Genomic DNA, 16,059 nt, shown 5'->3' on the forward strand with positions numbered 1-16,059 from the left:
ACACAGCACCCATACTACGCTCACACAGCAGCACCCATACTACACTCACACAGCACCCATACTACGCTCACACAGCAGCACCCATACTACGCTCACACAGCACCCATACTACGCTCACACAGCAGCACCCATACTACGCTCAAACAGCACCCATACTACGCTCACACAGCAGCACCCACTCTATGCTCACACAGCACCCATACTACGCTCACACAGCAGCACCCATACTACGCTCACACAGCAGCACCCGTACTACGCTCACACAGCAGCACCCATACTACGCTCACACAGCAGCACCCACTCTACGCTCACAGCAGCACTCATACTTCACTCACACAGCAGCACCCATACTACGCTCACACAGCAGCACCCATACTACTCTCACACAGCGGCACCCATACTACGCTCACACAGCACCCATACTACGCTCACACAGCACCCATACTACGCTCACACAGCGGCACCCATACTACGCTCACACAGCGGCACCCATACTACTCTCACACAGCGGCACCCATACTACGCTCACACAGCACCCATACTACGCTCACACAGCAGCACCCATACTACGCTCACACAGCAGCACCCATACTACGCTCACACAGCAGCACCCATACTACGCTCACACAGCAGCACCCACTCTACGCTCACAGCAGCACTCATACTTCACTCACACAGCAGCACCCATACTATGCTCACACAGCACCCATACTACGCTCACACAGCACCCATACTACGCTCACACAGCGGCACCCATACTACGCTCACACAGCGGCACCCATACTACGCTCACACAGCAGCACCCATACTACGCTCACACAGCAGCACCCATACTACGCTCACACAGCAGCACCCATACTACACTCACACAGCAGCACCCATACTACTCTCACACAGCGGCACCCATACTACGCTCACACAGCACCCATACTACGCTCACACACCAGCACCCATACTACGCTCACACAGCGGCACCCATACTACGCTCACACAGCACCCATACTACACTCACACAGCAGCACCCATACTACACTCACACAGCAGCACCCATACTACGCTCACACACCAGCACCCATACTACGCTCACACAGCGGCACCCATACTACGCTCACACAGCACCCATACTACACTCACACATCGGCACCCATACTACGCTCACACAGCACCCATACTACACTCACACCGGCACCCATACTACGCTCACACAGCACCCATACTACACAGCACCCATACTACTCTTACACAGCACCCACACTTCATTCACACAGCACCCATACTACACTCACACAGCAGCACCCATACTACACAGCACCCATACTACACTCACACATCAGCACCCATACTACACAGCACCCATACTACACTCACACATCAGCACCCATACTACACTCACACAGCTGCACCCATACTACGCTCACACAGCTGCACCCATACTACGCTCACACAGCACCCATACTACGCTCACACAGCACCCATACTACGCTCACACAGCACCCATACTACACTCACACATTGGCACCCATACTACGCTCACACAGCACCCATACTACACTCACACAGCTGCACCCATACTACGCTCACACAGCACCCATACTACACTCACACATTGGCACCCATACTACGCTCACACAACACCCATACTACGCTCACACAGCACCCATACTACACTCACACAGCACCCATACTACACTCACACATTGGCACCCATACTACGCTCACACATTGGCACCCATACTACACTCACACAGCGGCACCCATACTACGCTCACACAGCACCCATACTACACAGCACCCACACTACATTCACACAGCACCCATACTACGCTCACACAGCACCCATACTACATTCACACAGTGGCACCCATACTATGCTCACACAGCACTCATACTACAGTCACACAGCACCCATACTACACAGCACCCATACTACTCTCACACAGCACCCACACTACATTCACACAGCACCCATACTATGCTCACACAGCACCCATACTACATTCACACAGTGGCACCCATACTATGCTCACACAGCACTCATACTACAGTCACAAGCGGCACCCATACTACATTAACACAGCCCCAATTAGCTCCCCCCCACACCTAACACTCAGTAACCCAACAATTTCTACATCCCAATGCCCATTAACACATTCAGCCTCATACACACACACGCACACCTCATAAATCGATTCTGCTAATCATGGAGCATTTATAGAAGTTACCTGGCTGGCATCATGCAGCACATCACCAGCAGCTCCTTCCTCCTGTAGTATAGTGTGGGAGGCGGAGCTTGTGTGTGTCAGGCTCAGGACCCGAGTGAGGAGAGAGTGTCCGGACTCTGGAGGAAAGGGGAGGGTCGGCCACTGCACTGCCTGCACGGCTCTGTACTGCGCTGCCTGCTGATCTCACTAAACAGGTGAGAGTGTCGGACTTTAGGAGGCGGGGCCTGGAAGGAGGGGGTATGGTCTCAGCCGTGGACCAGTGTTTCTCATGTCAGGGGATGGGGGTGCGTGTGAGTGCGCGGCTCGTTTTGGTGTCACCCTATTGAAGGGTGACACCCGGGTGCGGGCCGCACCCCCCGCACCCACCTCATGACGCCACTGAGTATCCTGACCTACAGGATTGCTGTATGATTTGGGAACTGTACTGCTGTGGAACGTAAGACTCTGGGGGGTCTATTTACTAAGCCTTGAAGTGAGATAAAGTGGACGGAGATAAAGTACCAACCAACCAGCTCCTAATTGTCATATTTAAAATACAGCCTGTAACATGGCAGTTAGGAGCTGATTGTCTGGTACTTTTTCTCCATCCACTTTATCTCTTTTCAAGGCTTAGTAAATAGACCCCTGGATCGGGTGATTAGGATGACCAGCAGAGAAGTTGGTGTTACCATGTTCTCAGGAGATCTATAAGAGAGTCCTAAAGAAATCAAAGTCTGTTTTGGAAGACCCCAGCCATCCTAACTATGCAATTTTCAAAAGATTACCATCAAATAGACGTTTCAGAGCGGTGCACTCGCACACAAAATGCCTGTATAGCAGCTTTTTTTCCCCACTGCTGTGCACATGTTAAATTGCTGAAATGCTTAATTTTTACTGAATTGTTCTTGCCTGAATTTTGCTGAAATGTAACTAGTATGTGGTATGTTTTCACTCAACTTTTTCTGTTAACATCACTTAGTTTTTGTTACTGCCAAATAAAGGTATTCGGAAAGTAGAACCTAAATAGTAATATTAAAATAGAGCAAAATCATTAAAATTTTGGTTTATTATTTATATTTGTTTTATGCACCCCGTGTTGTTTTTCTTTATTTTTTGATTTTACTATTTTTTCCTATTCTGACTTTATTGTCTTTTGAGGTATTTCACCTAACCAGGGTTCCTTTTGTCAAACTGAAATTAAATGTGTCTTTTATCTGCTCCTACATGCCTGCTTTCTTTTTCCACCAATTGCCAGCCTCATTAAATCAAGCACTTTATCTACCACAGAATAAATAATGTTTTTCTTTTGATATATAGCTCTCTTCCCCTCCGAGACTTTAACCTATTGACACAGCTCATTTTGTTAATGATCCAGTGTGCGCTGGAAGTTTGGTTTCCACAGGTGCACACTCTGAATAAAACCTCTGTTACTCTAGGAGGGGGGTAAAGGGGGCACAAACATGTCGGGGTCGCATACATTAAATTAGAATATTCACAACTCTGTGAAAAATGTCTTATGTGTGAACTTGTTTTCTCGTTTTACCTAATGGACTGTGCATCTCGGCCAGTAACAAAGAGCGTGGTTTTGTAATAATAAAAGAAGACGATTGAAGTAATGTTACACTATTTAGAAGAGGAAAAGCGGGCCCCCAAAAAGCCAAAGAAAATGGTTCTTTATGTCACAGGGGAATTGGCAGGGATGTGGAATACTTGTAATAACTGTGGCAGCAAAGGGTTTTTATTGAACAAAGGGCACGACCTTTGGCTTCCAACCTCAATACCTTAAAATTGGAGGTGAACAGGAAGTTAGTGTTAGGTATGCTTTTAAAATTTATAACTAAGCTTTCCTACAAGGTAACACATAAATGTTCAAAGTGACATTTATGCTACTGACCCTAGGATTAGTAATGGGAATATGCACCATGCTTTATAATACACAGTTTCAGCTCCACAAAGTTGACGTTCCATTAGGCAGGGGACAAAGCGTTGCTGTTACGTCTAGCTGGACAATAATAAATGAGCCTTCACTTGTGAAGGGGATTTTAAACCAATAAGAGAGATCATTTATCTTCCCTCTCTCCCCGAGCTCATTGTGTTTGGCTACATTTGCACCTGGTATGTGTGACACAATACTGTGAGAGTTTGAGCGTTTATTATGGGAATACAGCTGCATTATATCCTATTGTGTTTTGTTTTTGTTTGTTTGTTTGTTTTTATATACAGTTTTACCTCCATGATCATGCTATGCTAAAACGCAGGCCTGTGACATACTGTACATGAGCGACAGCTGAACATTGATCATGATAGACAGCTGAATATTAATATCTAGAGGGCGCCTAGGCCACCCGAGGCAGCTGTCTTGGGTGGCAAATTATGGCGGGTCAGCAACAGTAAAGGAAATCATTTCACGTTGCTAACTTTATTGATGCAATAGTCTAAACTAGAAACATGTGCATTGTTTTCAGATGTACTGTATTAAGTTGATCATGTGCTGTACACAAATCCCAGTAAACCTGACTACCATTGGCGTTTCTTTCATGGGTGCAATGTGTGTGGGGCACATGGGCCCCTGGGTCCAGGGGTCCACACCACACACATTGCACCCATATTTTAGTACTCACCTCTCCAGAGTCCAGCGTCGGGCGCTGCAGCCACTGTTGTCACGCAAAAAAATACCTTCCAAAATGGCCACCGCGCATTCGCAGTTTGAATTTGGTCTCCGGAACATGACAGGTGCCATGTTTCCAGAGACCTGCGCATGTGCAGTAGGCTCCGGCACAGTGTCAGATCCTACGGCGCCGTGGAGTAGAGGGGGCCCACCCAGAGTCTGCACACGGGCCCCCTCCTCTCTTAAGACGCCCCTGCTGACTACACTAGACTCGTCCTCAGTTACACCTCAGTGTAACACACTGTTACAAAATAGGTTCCCTCCTATTTCCAGGATAAAAACACGGTGGTTCCTATTTGAACTAATCACAATACCCTCTATCTTCAACCCAGAGTAAGGTGTCGGAAACGGTATCCGGTCTCTAGGTCGGCCACACTTAGGTCGACAGTCATTAGGTCAACCACAATTGGTCAACATGCATTAGGTGGACATGGTCTATAGGCCGACATGGTCACTAGGTCGACATGGAAAACGGTCAACATGAGTTTTTCACTTTTTTTCCTTCATTTTTTGAACTTTTTCATACTTTACGATCCACGTGGCCTACGATTGGGAATAGTAACCTTGCCCGAAGCATGGCGAGTGAAGCGAGCAATGTGAGGGGACATGGTGCACTAATTGGGGTTCCCGGTCACTTTACGAAGAATACAACACCAATTTTGTTTTTTAAAAAGTCATGTCGACCTTTTTCCATGTCGACCTTGTTGATGTCGACCTAATGGCTGTGTCGACCTAGTCACTGTCAACCAATAATGGTCGACCTAATGACTGTCGACCTAAGTGTGGTCGACCCTATTATCCACAGCCTCAGAAACAGGATATATTTGTGGGTAGATTTACAGGACCCCAACCCAAAGATTAAAGAGCCTCTACCACCATCGCAAATATATGACATTTAAGAGAAATAGTAAGCTGTAACTTTGAGGACCACAAGTTGTAGTGACTTTGGTGTGGCCTTCCAATCTTTAATCTATCTAGATCATGCTAATATTCAGTACTAGCTGTTTCACCCGTTCTTCGCACAGGAGTTTCTGATTTTCATGCTTGTAAATATAAATGAGTGTTAAAAATTTGGTAAATCTTTAGAGATGTAAATGAGATGTCTTAATGTAAGTAAATTTTTATCCATGGTTCTTGCCGTTACCCGAGGAGCACCCGTAGCAGATAAGGTAAAAAGTGGCAGGACCATTTTTGTAGTTTATTAAATTCTACCCACTGGAGGTGCAATCCAAATTTTGATCTGATTGTCTGTTTGGGCGTTATCGTTCACACAACGCAAGCCACGCATCGGTTATGACGATATTATGTCAACCCCCTTTTCATTCCCTTAGGGGAGGTTTATTCAAATTCTAATTACGTCGTTTTCCTATTTCCCACCTGTAGAATACCTATGTTAAATTTCATCTTCCTAACGTATCGGGAAGTAAGAGAATTAGTGATGAGTGAGAGAGTGAGTGAGTGAGTGAGTGAGTGAGGGCTTTTGCATTTTTGTAGTTTATTAAATTCTACACACGGGAGGTGCAATCCAAATGTTGATCCGTTTGTCCTTTTTGGGTGTTATAATTCACGCAACGCAAGCCATGCATCAGTAATGACGTCATTATGTCAACCTCCTTTTCATCCCCTTAGGGGAGGTTTATTAAAATTCTAATTACGTAGTTTTCCTTTTTTCCACCTGTAGACTACGTATGTTAAATTTCATCTTCCTAAGTCAGTCAGTCAGTGAGTGAGAGAGAGAGAATGAGGGCTTTCACATTTATATATATATATATATATATCCCACCTCTCTCCCATGGGCGGCTACAGAGATGACCTAATGCTTAAGTGCATTACAGCCTCCAAACCAGTTTCATCTCTTCTTCTTTCTGAGTGAATGCCAAAGCAGGAGTGATGTTCTGTTGATCCTGCTGATAATCTATCCCTGTGTCTCATACAAAGTCATATCAGTGGGCTGTGACTTCATCAAACATCTACCTTCTAAAAACGGTTCAAGAACAAGGCCTAATTTCAGATTGGCAAAACATCTAAAATCCAGAATGCCAACCTATCTGGCCTGGTTCTTGGACAGATTCTTCAAGGTGATATACACTGTCTCTCTTAGCCTTTGCACTGCTGTAGCTGGTACAGGATCATGTATTGCCCCAGAGAGGTTTGGTGTTTGGTACATTTCATCTGATTGCCCTTATCATCCTCATCCCAGCTGTCCTGAAGATGGCAGCTGGCATTGGGGAAGGGCTGAGCACAGCCTCTCATTCTGTAAGTGCTTGTGGTCCATAACAATCTTGGCATCTCGATCCGGCTCAGTCTATTCATAACTGGCTACTCATATATCATCTGCACACAAAAGCACTGACTCCTGCCATGAAACAACCTTTACCATCTTCGCATGCTCCAATATGGCAGGAACAGATCTGCTGCTTTCTCACGATGGAACAGCGAGGGAACTTTCCAGAGATTCTCATCCTTTCCCCATCTCTTACCTTCTGGATACACTCTTGCTTGCGTACCCCTTTCGAGTGTAGCGCCACCCTGTATCCATGGAAAAAGTCACTGTATGACCAGAGCAGATGGTCAAACTGGTTCACTCCAACTCCTGCAGCTCACTTGTGGGAACGTCAAGCCAACAAACTAAGGTCTAATTTCGTAACTTGGAACTCTGACTAGAACAGCTGTAAAAAATAACATGGAGAGTCCAATACTATTTAACATAGTTATGAGGCAGCATAAAAACTTTAAATAACAAACCAACCACAATCTGTATATAAATGTAGAAAGCCTAGCTGCCAGTAGTTTTAAAACTGATTTGATAGAACTTTGTTGCTCAGCCGATGCATCTCATCTCATTACACATAATACCATCTCGGCAGTACACTACAATCCTCAACATGACAACTTTACAGTATTAATATATATATATATATATATATATATATTTATTTTTTTATTTTTTATTTTTTATTCTTTTTTAGAAATGTTAAATAAATATGAAATAATAAATTGTGATGAGCAAGAGTTTCAGAACTCTGCCTCACACTTCAAACCCAATAACATTCATCTTGTCGTCAATATAGAAAAATAGGAACATTAGGAATAATTGGCAGATATTAGGGTGGCCAATACCGGGCCATTTTTCAATCCTGGGTATCGGGATTGGAAAATGGTCAATCCCGGGATTCCCGAATTACCTGGGATTGGATTGTTTCCTGTGTCAATGCCCCCCGTCCCGCACGCATAATTTACCACCATAGTACCTGGGAGGGCTGGTGGGTCATTTCCTCCGGTTCGGTGAGGTCTGTGCGGTGGGCGGCTGGCTGCGCAGCGTGAACTCTGACTTCACGTCACGCTGCGCAGGGGGAGCCGGGCAGTGTCTGAGTTTCCTCAGTACGCTCGACGCTGCCCAGTATTAAAAAAATCGAAGGACTGCCTGATCCCGAAATCCCGGGATTGGAGCTTCCAATCCCGGGATTTAATCCCAGATGATTTTTGGCCTAAATCCCAGGATCCCACCAATCCCAGGATTGGTCACCCTAGCGGATATGCATGTGGTTTTCTGCTGCAATCATTGCACAGAGGCAGTGATGTCAGTGCAGACGACACTTCCCTCACCAGGGTAGTAAATGTAAAGCCAAAGAACTATTACTAACAAAGGGTATTTATGGGGCGACATTTCTAAAACAAAAACATAGTTACATTTCTTTTGGAAACATTTGCTAAACTATGGGGGGTTATTCAGGTTTGTTAGTAAATCAAAAAAGTTCTCAATTGGGCAAAACCATGGGGGTAATTCTGAGTTGATCGCAGCAGGAACTTTGTTAGCAGTTGGGCAAAACCATGTGCACTGCAGGGGGGGCAGATATAACATGTGCAGAGAGAGATAGATTTGGGTGTGGTGAGTTCAATCTGCAATCTAAATTGCAGTGTAAAAATAAAGCAGCCAGTATTTACCCTGCACAGAAACAAAATAACCCACCCAAATCTAACTCTCTCTGCACATGTTATATCTGCCCCCCCTGCAGTGCACATGGTTTTGCCCAACTGCTAAAAAATTTCCTGCTGCGATCAACTTGGAATTACCCACATGTTGCTCTGCTGATCGGGCAGATGTAACAAAACCAAACTTTCATTTTTAACTATTTAACGTTGCAAGAAAAAGCAAATTCTGTTATATTTGGTTTGCAAGCTGCTTAAGATCCTCAAAACCCACCATACACTGTATCATGAATTCTGCCTAACGCTGTATTTGTACTCATCTTTAGTCGTGAGGAAGAAAGGCTACAGAACAATTTGCCTTTTTAATGGAGCAGGCAGAGTATCAGGTTGCTGTGTTTAAGATTCCAGTATTTCCGTTCCAGTTTCCACTCTAGTACGGTTATATTACACTGTTTAGAGGGAACGCCTGTAAATATGATTCTTTTCTTTTACTTATGTACAGTATATTAAATATATTTGTCACCCTGTCTGACAGAGAGCTTATTTTTTCACAGGTGTTCAATGTCATTTTTATTGTGAAATGCTATTTCGGTTGTGCAGTTAAAAAAAGAAAGTTGTATGTCTCATTATCTGCTAAAGGCATTTACAGTCCATAATGAGGAATATGATCTATTTATAATCATCTGCCTGTAAATGCAATGCATTTTCTGCATATAGAGCAATGGAAGCTGTCACTGGCTTTGCATAAGCAAAACAAACTCTAAAAATAGTTGTTATTATTATAATGTTTGTTCTCCGTGTGAAAGTGCAAAATTGTGATATGTAATGCAAAGCTTTATGTGCAACTACACCAAATTACCACCCCAGCGCATAGTAGAACTACTGTACACCATATTGCCACCTCTGTGCATAGTACAACTACACCATATTACCACCCCAGTGCATAGAACAACTACACGATATTACCACCCCAGTGCATAATACAACTACACCATATTGCCACCCCAGTGCATAGGACAACTACACCATATTACCACCCCAGTGCATAGGACAACTACACCAAATTACCACCCCAGTGCATAGGACAACTACACCAAATTACCACCCCAGTGCATAGTACAACTACACCAAATTACCACCCCAGTGCATAGTACAACTACACCATATTACCAGTGCATGGTACAGGTTGAGTATCCCATATCCAAATATTCCGAAATACGGAATATTCCGAAATACGGACTTTTTTGAGTGAGAGTGAGATGGTGAAACATTTGTTTTTTGATGGCTCAATGTACACAAACTTTGTTTAATACACAAAGTTATTAAAAAATATTGTATTAAATGACCTTCAGGCTGTGTGTATAAGGTGTATATGAAACATAAATGCATTCTGTGCTTAGATTTAGGTCCCATCACCATGATATCTCATTATGGTATCTAATTATTCCAAAATACGGAAAAATCCGATATCCAAAATACCTCTGGTCCCAAGCATTTTGGATAAGGGATACTCTACCTGTATAACTACACCATCTTACCACCCCAGTGCATAGTACAACTACCGTCTGCTTTGGGAAGTACTGTTGGACCTTTCCATCGCGTACCCTGGAAGCAAGTAAGGATAATTAGCATGCTGAGTGCTGCAAGGAAGGGGTACTAATTACCCAGGCCCTGGCTTGTCCTGGGGCACTGAACAGATTTTGAAGTGGAGCACATAATTTTCACAGGGAGTGGTTTTCCGGATGGCCACACCCCCTGTCTAGCACCGGGTCCCATGAGATGTTTCAGTGGCTCTACCACCACCTAGACACATGTGCACATAAAGAAGAAAATGATGTCACAAAACGACAGCTGTACTGTGGGGAGCATATTGCCCTTTAGTGTGTTATTTACTAGAGAGTCATTTTTAAAAATGATACACTTACTGAGAATGATGAACTTGCTCAATGACAGAGAGATTTGAACTCACCTGTGCATTGTTAAACATATGTAAAATCATTGGGGATAGAGCTGTGAACCGCTGCCATACTGGACATGCCATTTATAGGAACTAGTCACAGGCTATCTAGGCCAAAGTGCCTGTAAGCATGTCAGCAGGAGAGGGCATCTGTCTGTCCACGAAGCTACTAATGGAGTACAAGACTTTGGTTATTTGGGCTGACTGCTGAATGGCTTACACCTGTACATGGCAAGCGGCTATTTTACTAATCTATAAATACTGTGTAATTGTATTATAAAGCACTGCTGTCCCCATGGGTTCGGCATGAAATACCAATGGCCGGGAAGCCGGGTGTCAGTATACCGACCGTGGCATCCCAGCCACCAGTATGGTGGCAGCGGGGAGAGCACTATAAAGACACTTACGGGCTCGCTGCGCTCGCCACAGGTTATATTCTCCCTCTGTGGGTGTCGTGGACACCTACAGATGGAGTTTTATACAGATGGGGGTGTGGTCTGCGCTCCCTCCAATTGGAGTTTGTCTTTCTGGGATAAGTTATACCAGTGCAGCCCAGGTGCCTAAGAGGAATTCTTTTCAAGGGTTCCTCGTTATGGCAATAGCAAATACAGAAAAAACAAGGACCTGTGGCGCTACTTGATATCTAGGAATTCAATAATACATAACATTTTTATAATCTGTTTATTATGAACATAGTACTAAGACAAAATAAAAATCAGTGTTAAATAAGCATTTAAAATGAGAGACAGCAATACTTCTATACCAGGGTTGTGGCTTAATAAGCACCCTACAGCACCTGTCTATAATTATTAAAATTCACTGCTCACACACTTTCTTGTTCCACGTTAATTAATAAAGCATCCGAGTCTCAGTGATGCTGTTAGTATAAAGGGGTGGTGGTTATTATAATTGGTGTATATGTCTCAAGTTCATAAAGCCATAGTAAATGTAACAGTATTCTGATAAAACAAATGATAGGGTGTATATAAGTAATAATGTTGCTGCAGGCGCCTGCAGTGCTTCTTCCTCGGTCCTCTCTGTGCTTCATGCAATTATACACCTGTTGATCGAAATACCTTATTTTTGTGATATTTTTGTGTTAAATAACATTATCTGGATATAAGGAATCACGGATACAAAAGTAAACAGTACTTGACGGACAGCCGGACGAACCAATAGACAAGAACCGGCCCCTTTAAATAAGTGACTGTAACTCAATACACAACAAAGTCCCTGACGAAGCCCGGCATTCTGAAGCCGAGTGAAACGCGTTGGACACACCCCCTCACATCCGCCCCCAACCCGGAGTTCCAGATCCCCTGGTAAGCGCTGGCCGCAAGCACAGAGAGGACCGAGGAAGAAGCACTGCAGGCGCCTGCAGCAACATCGCGACCGCGGGGAGAGACTCTGACACACCGCCCAAGGTGAAAACATCAGGAGTCCCGAGCGGGACGAAGACACGTAAGTCAGAGACTTTTTACAAATATCGGACCCAAAGAAACTCACTTTGACAATACCCGGACCCACATAAAGAAATCCTTTTTGCCGCAGAAAGGAGAGAGAGCGCGCTCTCTCATTTGGACTCAGTACATAGGACCTTCTTCCTCAATGGGAGAATTTTATTAAGTGTTTTTACTAAGTGTTTATTAACTGTATTATATCAATTTACTTATATACACCCTATCATTTGTTTTATCAGAATACTGTTACATTTACTATGGCTTTATGAACTTGAGACATATACACCAATTATAATAACCACCACCCCTTTATACTAACAGCATCACTGAGACTCGGATGCTTTATTAATTAACGTGGAACAAGAAAGTGTGTGAGCAGTGAATTTTAATAATTATAGACAGGTGCTGTGGGGTGCTTATTAAGCCACAACCCTGGTATAGAAGTATTGCTGTCTCTCATTTTAAATGCTTATTTAACACTGATTTTTGTTTTGTCTTAGTACTATGTTCATAATAAACAGATTATAGATATCAAGTAGCGCCACAGGTCCTTGTTTTCTCTGTATTTACCTACAGATGGAGAATCACCTACCTCACTGGTATTCCATTGTACTGCTGTGCGGGATTTCGGCGTTGGCATTGTGATCACCGGGATACCGTGTTGCGGATCTTAACTGATACCTGTCCCCATATATCTCTATGGGGATGGAAATATGGGGCGCCAAAAAGCATTGCATCTTGTTGCTTACCTTGTGGCTGTGTGTCTGGGAATGCAGCGACTTGCACTGACACACCTGCAACACTCCTGTAACACAACACTTGAATGAACCATTTTTACATGCATTAGTAGCCACCTCCTAGTCACTGCCCAGGAACACCCATCACTTTTCCACCACATGTCTGAAACCGTCTGACCCGACAGCACCTTTGTCTGTATAATGCACATAGAGTATTTACACCCCTTGATAAATATATTGTTTATTCCGGGTGCAAAGTTACTTGTTCTTTTTGCTTTTGCTCCCACGTCAGAATCAGCACCATAATACACAAGTGATGTTCCGGTGTAAACTCCTCTATAAACTGTATTATCTATACAAACTGCCTTCTTGATGTTATCGCTTATATGGGCTGCTTCAGAGGGGGGCGCCATTGGCGTTTCTATAATGGGTGCAATGGGCATTGTTCCGATTTCTAAGCATATAGGCAATGTTTTGAGAACTGGTGCTGCAGATGTGTTGGAGATGCAGTATGCATGTGCCTTGATACAGCTGCGATGTCAGTTGACATGCTGTGGCTGTTTGGGGGTTGAGTCTGGAAGTGTTGCGAAAATGGAAGCGTTTCACTTCCTTTTTGTTCGAGTACCGAAGCCAGCACCTGTGTCCTCCAATGCAGATTTACTGGCTTTGGCAGTTTAGATGCGACGGACATTCTTGGTAAGCTTAGACTTACTCAGATGTACGATGCTGTGACCGATGGTTGTGATGTTGATCCGATGTTGTGTCTTCAGACACAGCCAGGGGATCAGTGAAGCCGCTGTTGGTGTTTTTTTTATACGAGACGCCATCTGCAGCATTTTCATTTTTCAACATTTGCATCAACCCCATAATCTGTAATCTCACTGTATGATATGTGAAGACACTGCAGGAATTTGTGTTATCACTTCAGGGTTCATTAGGAAAACGTGTGCAATATATTAAGTAATACAACCTCTACTGTTAATTATTATGGCTAACAGAAGCCTACTCAGATCTCTAAGAGAAACTAAGGCCCTCATTCCGAGTTGTTCGCTCGCAAGGCGAATGTAGCAGAGTTACACACGCTAAGCCGCCGCCTACTGGGAGTGAATCTTAGCTTCTTAAAATTGCGACCGACGTACGCGCAATATTGCGATTACAAACGAGTTAGCAGTTTCAGAGTAGCTCCAGACTTACTCTGCCTGTGCGATCATTTCAGTGCTTGTCGTTCCTGGTTGACGTCACAAACACACCCAGCGTTCGCCCAGGCACTCCCACCGTTTCCCCGGCCACTCCTGCGTTTTTTCCGGAAACGGTAGCGTTTTCAGCCACACGCCCCTGAAACGCCGTGTATCCGCCCAGTAACACCCATTTCCTGTCAATCACATTACGATCGCCGGAGCGAAGAAAAAGCCGTGAGTAAAAATACTTTCTTCATAGTAAAGTTACTTGGCGCAGTCGCAGTGCGAACATTGCGCATGCGTACTAAGCGGATTTTCACTGCGATGCGATGAAAAATACTGAGCGAACAACTCGGAATGAGGGCCTAAATCTGTTCTTTTACAGCTATCTTTCCAATCATTAATATATTTGAATTTGAATATATTTTGCCATTACACTGCACTCCTCTTCATTTCAATTGTATATTGTTTATATAAAACGCTCTTCTGGCTTCAATGCACACTTCAGACTATTTATTTAGAAATTAAGTGTTCCAGATTAGATAAAGATTTCCTTTTCTTTCCTCAAACTTATTTGTAATTATTATCACACTTGAGTGTACGTATGAAAAAAAATCTTTGAAATTGCTGACCCAGCATCTGTGCACATTCTTTCCTTAGTGAAAATAGCTTCAGACAGTTGAATTTTACCACAATCTCTTTGAAAATCTTGGCGGTTTCTCTTCAGTGGAATTACACTTAATTTTATTCATGGCCTCACATGAAGTAAACGCTTTCAGTGGTAACCTTTCCAAGCAGGGAGACAAAGCCCAGTAGTAAGTCATGATGGGAAAGTTCTCTCTGAGCAGAAATGAACAATAATAACATTGGGCTCTGTTCGATGGAACTTCTGGCAGAATTCTTCATTTCCTGTATAGAGCTGTGTGGGTTTTAAAAAATGCTGCATTTGACAGAAAAAAAAAATACAAAATGTGGGAGTGCGAAATGCGTTAGGATTGCTTATTGGCAAAATAGTTCAGGATCTCCCTGTAGTGACGAGAAGCCAGAATTCTTATTTCATTTTTTTTTAAATACTTTTTTTTATTGTATTCATGATTACTTAAAAAACGTGTTACATCGACTCTTGGTTTCTTGTTATTGTTACATTATAATATAGTATCTGAAAGCAAAGGTGTGGGTCAATACGTAATAGCCCCGTGAGGTGCATGCTATTCTGGAATTTCTGCGAGTCTGCCTGTATTTTTAAAGCGGCAATCATTTTTAAGGCAAAACTGACCATGGCTTTTTTCTTTCAGTGCAACTCTGTGCAATTTCATTTATAACACTATAGTTTCCATAGTACAGCAATTAGACACCAGCATTGGTCTGTCCAATTCATAGTGAAACCCTTTCATACTCATACATCTAACTGTATACCAATGCAATTATGTCAGATGCTTGTGTTTATCAGTATAAGGAGTTAATCCAATTAGCCGTGATGATCTCGTGGGTGTGAGTCATCGTGGCAGCAGTCGCACTTTACGGCGGCCCGAATTCATACAAAAGTGCTCACCACCCCACAAAGGTCCAAGCAATTTTGTGCGAATTGGGGCCGATATCAGCCTGCAGAGGGTCAGTGGCGTAACTACTGCCCCCGCAGTCCTCGCGGTGGCTTGGGGACGAGGGGCTGCGGGGGCGCCACTGACTTTGCACAGATTGACATGCGGACGAGCGTCCGCATGTCAATCTGCGGTCTCCCTCCCTGCTGTAAGGACTTGGAGGGACACGGAGCACATAGCGCGTCTCTCCTGTGTCCCTCCTGGCTCTCCCCCGGCCGGTCTAAGTGCCGTTCGTGAGCTCTGATTGGCTCACGAACCGGCACTTCCTTTATTAGACTTGCCGGAGGAGAGCCAGGAGGGACACAGGAGAGACGCGCTATGCGCTCAGTG

General features: G+C 44.0%; 1 protein-coding gene and 1 long non-coding RNA gene across 6 annotated transcripts in view; one reads left to right on the plus strand and one right to left on the minus strand.

Moving 5' to 3' along the window:
• Nucleotides 1-16,059, plus strand: part of HDAC9 (histone deacetylase 9) — a 1,168,275-nt gene that overhangs the window by 562,965 nt on the left and 589,251 nt on the right. The gene's annotated exons all lie outside the window — the stretch shown is intronic.
• The window catches only part of LOC134928855 (uncharacterized), a 107,779-nt gene that overhangs the window by 20,519 nt on the left and 71,201 nt on the right, over nt 1-16,059 (minus strand). Inside the window, exons 1-2 of one of the 5 annotated variants that reach the window (XR_010178068.1) lie at nt 10,464-10,596; nt 7,350-7,538 (exon numbers count right to left, since the gene is read on the minus strand). This is a non-coding gene — a long non-coding RNA (uncharacterized LOC134928855). Of the gene's footprint in view, nt 1-2,222; nt 2,528-7,349; nt 7,539-10,361; nt 10,597-16,059 lie in introns of those variants that run through there. The other 4 variants (XR_010178069.1, XR_010178070.1, XR_010178071.1 and 1 more) reach the window with 4 other exon arrangements.

Source organism: Pseudophryne corroboree, chromosome 5 (assembly GCF_028390025.1).
Source record: "Pseudophryne corroboree isolate aPseCor3 chromosome 5, aPseCor3.hap2, whole genome shotgun sequence".
NCBI lineage: Eukaryota > Metazoa > Chordata > Amphibia > Anura > Myobatrachidae > Pseudophryne > Pseudophryne corroboree.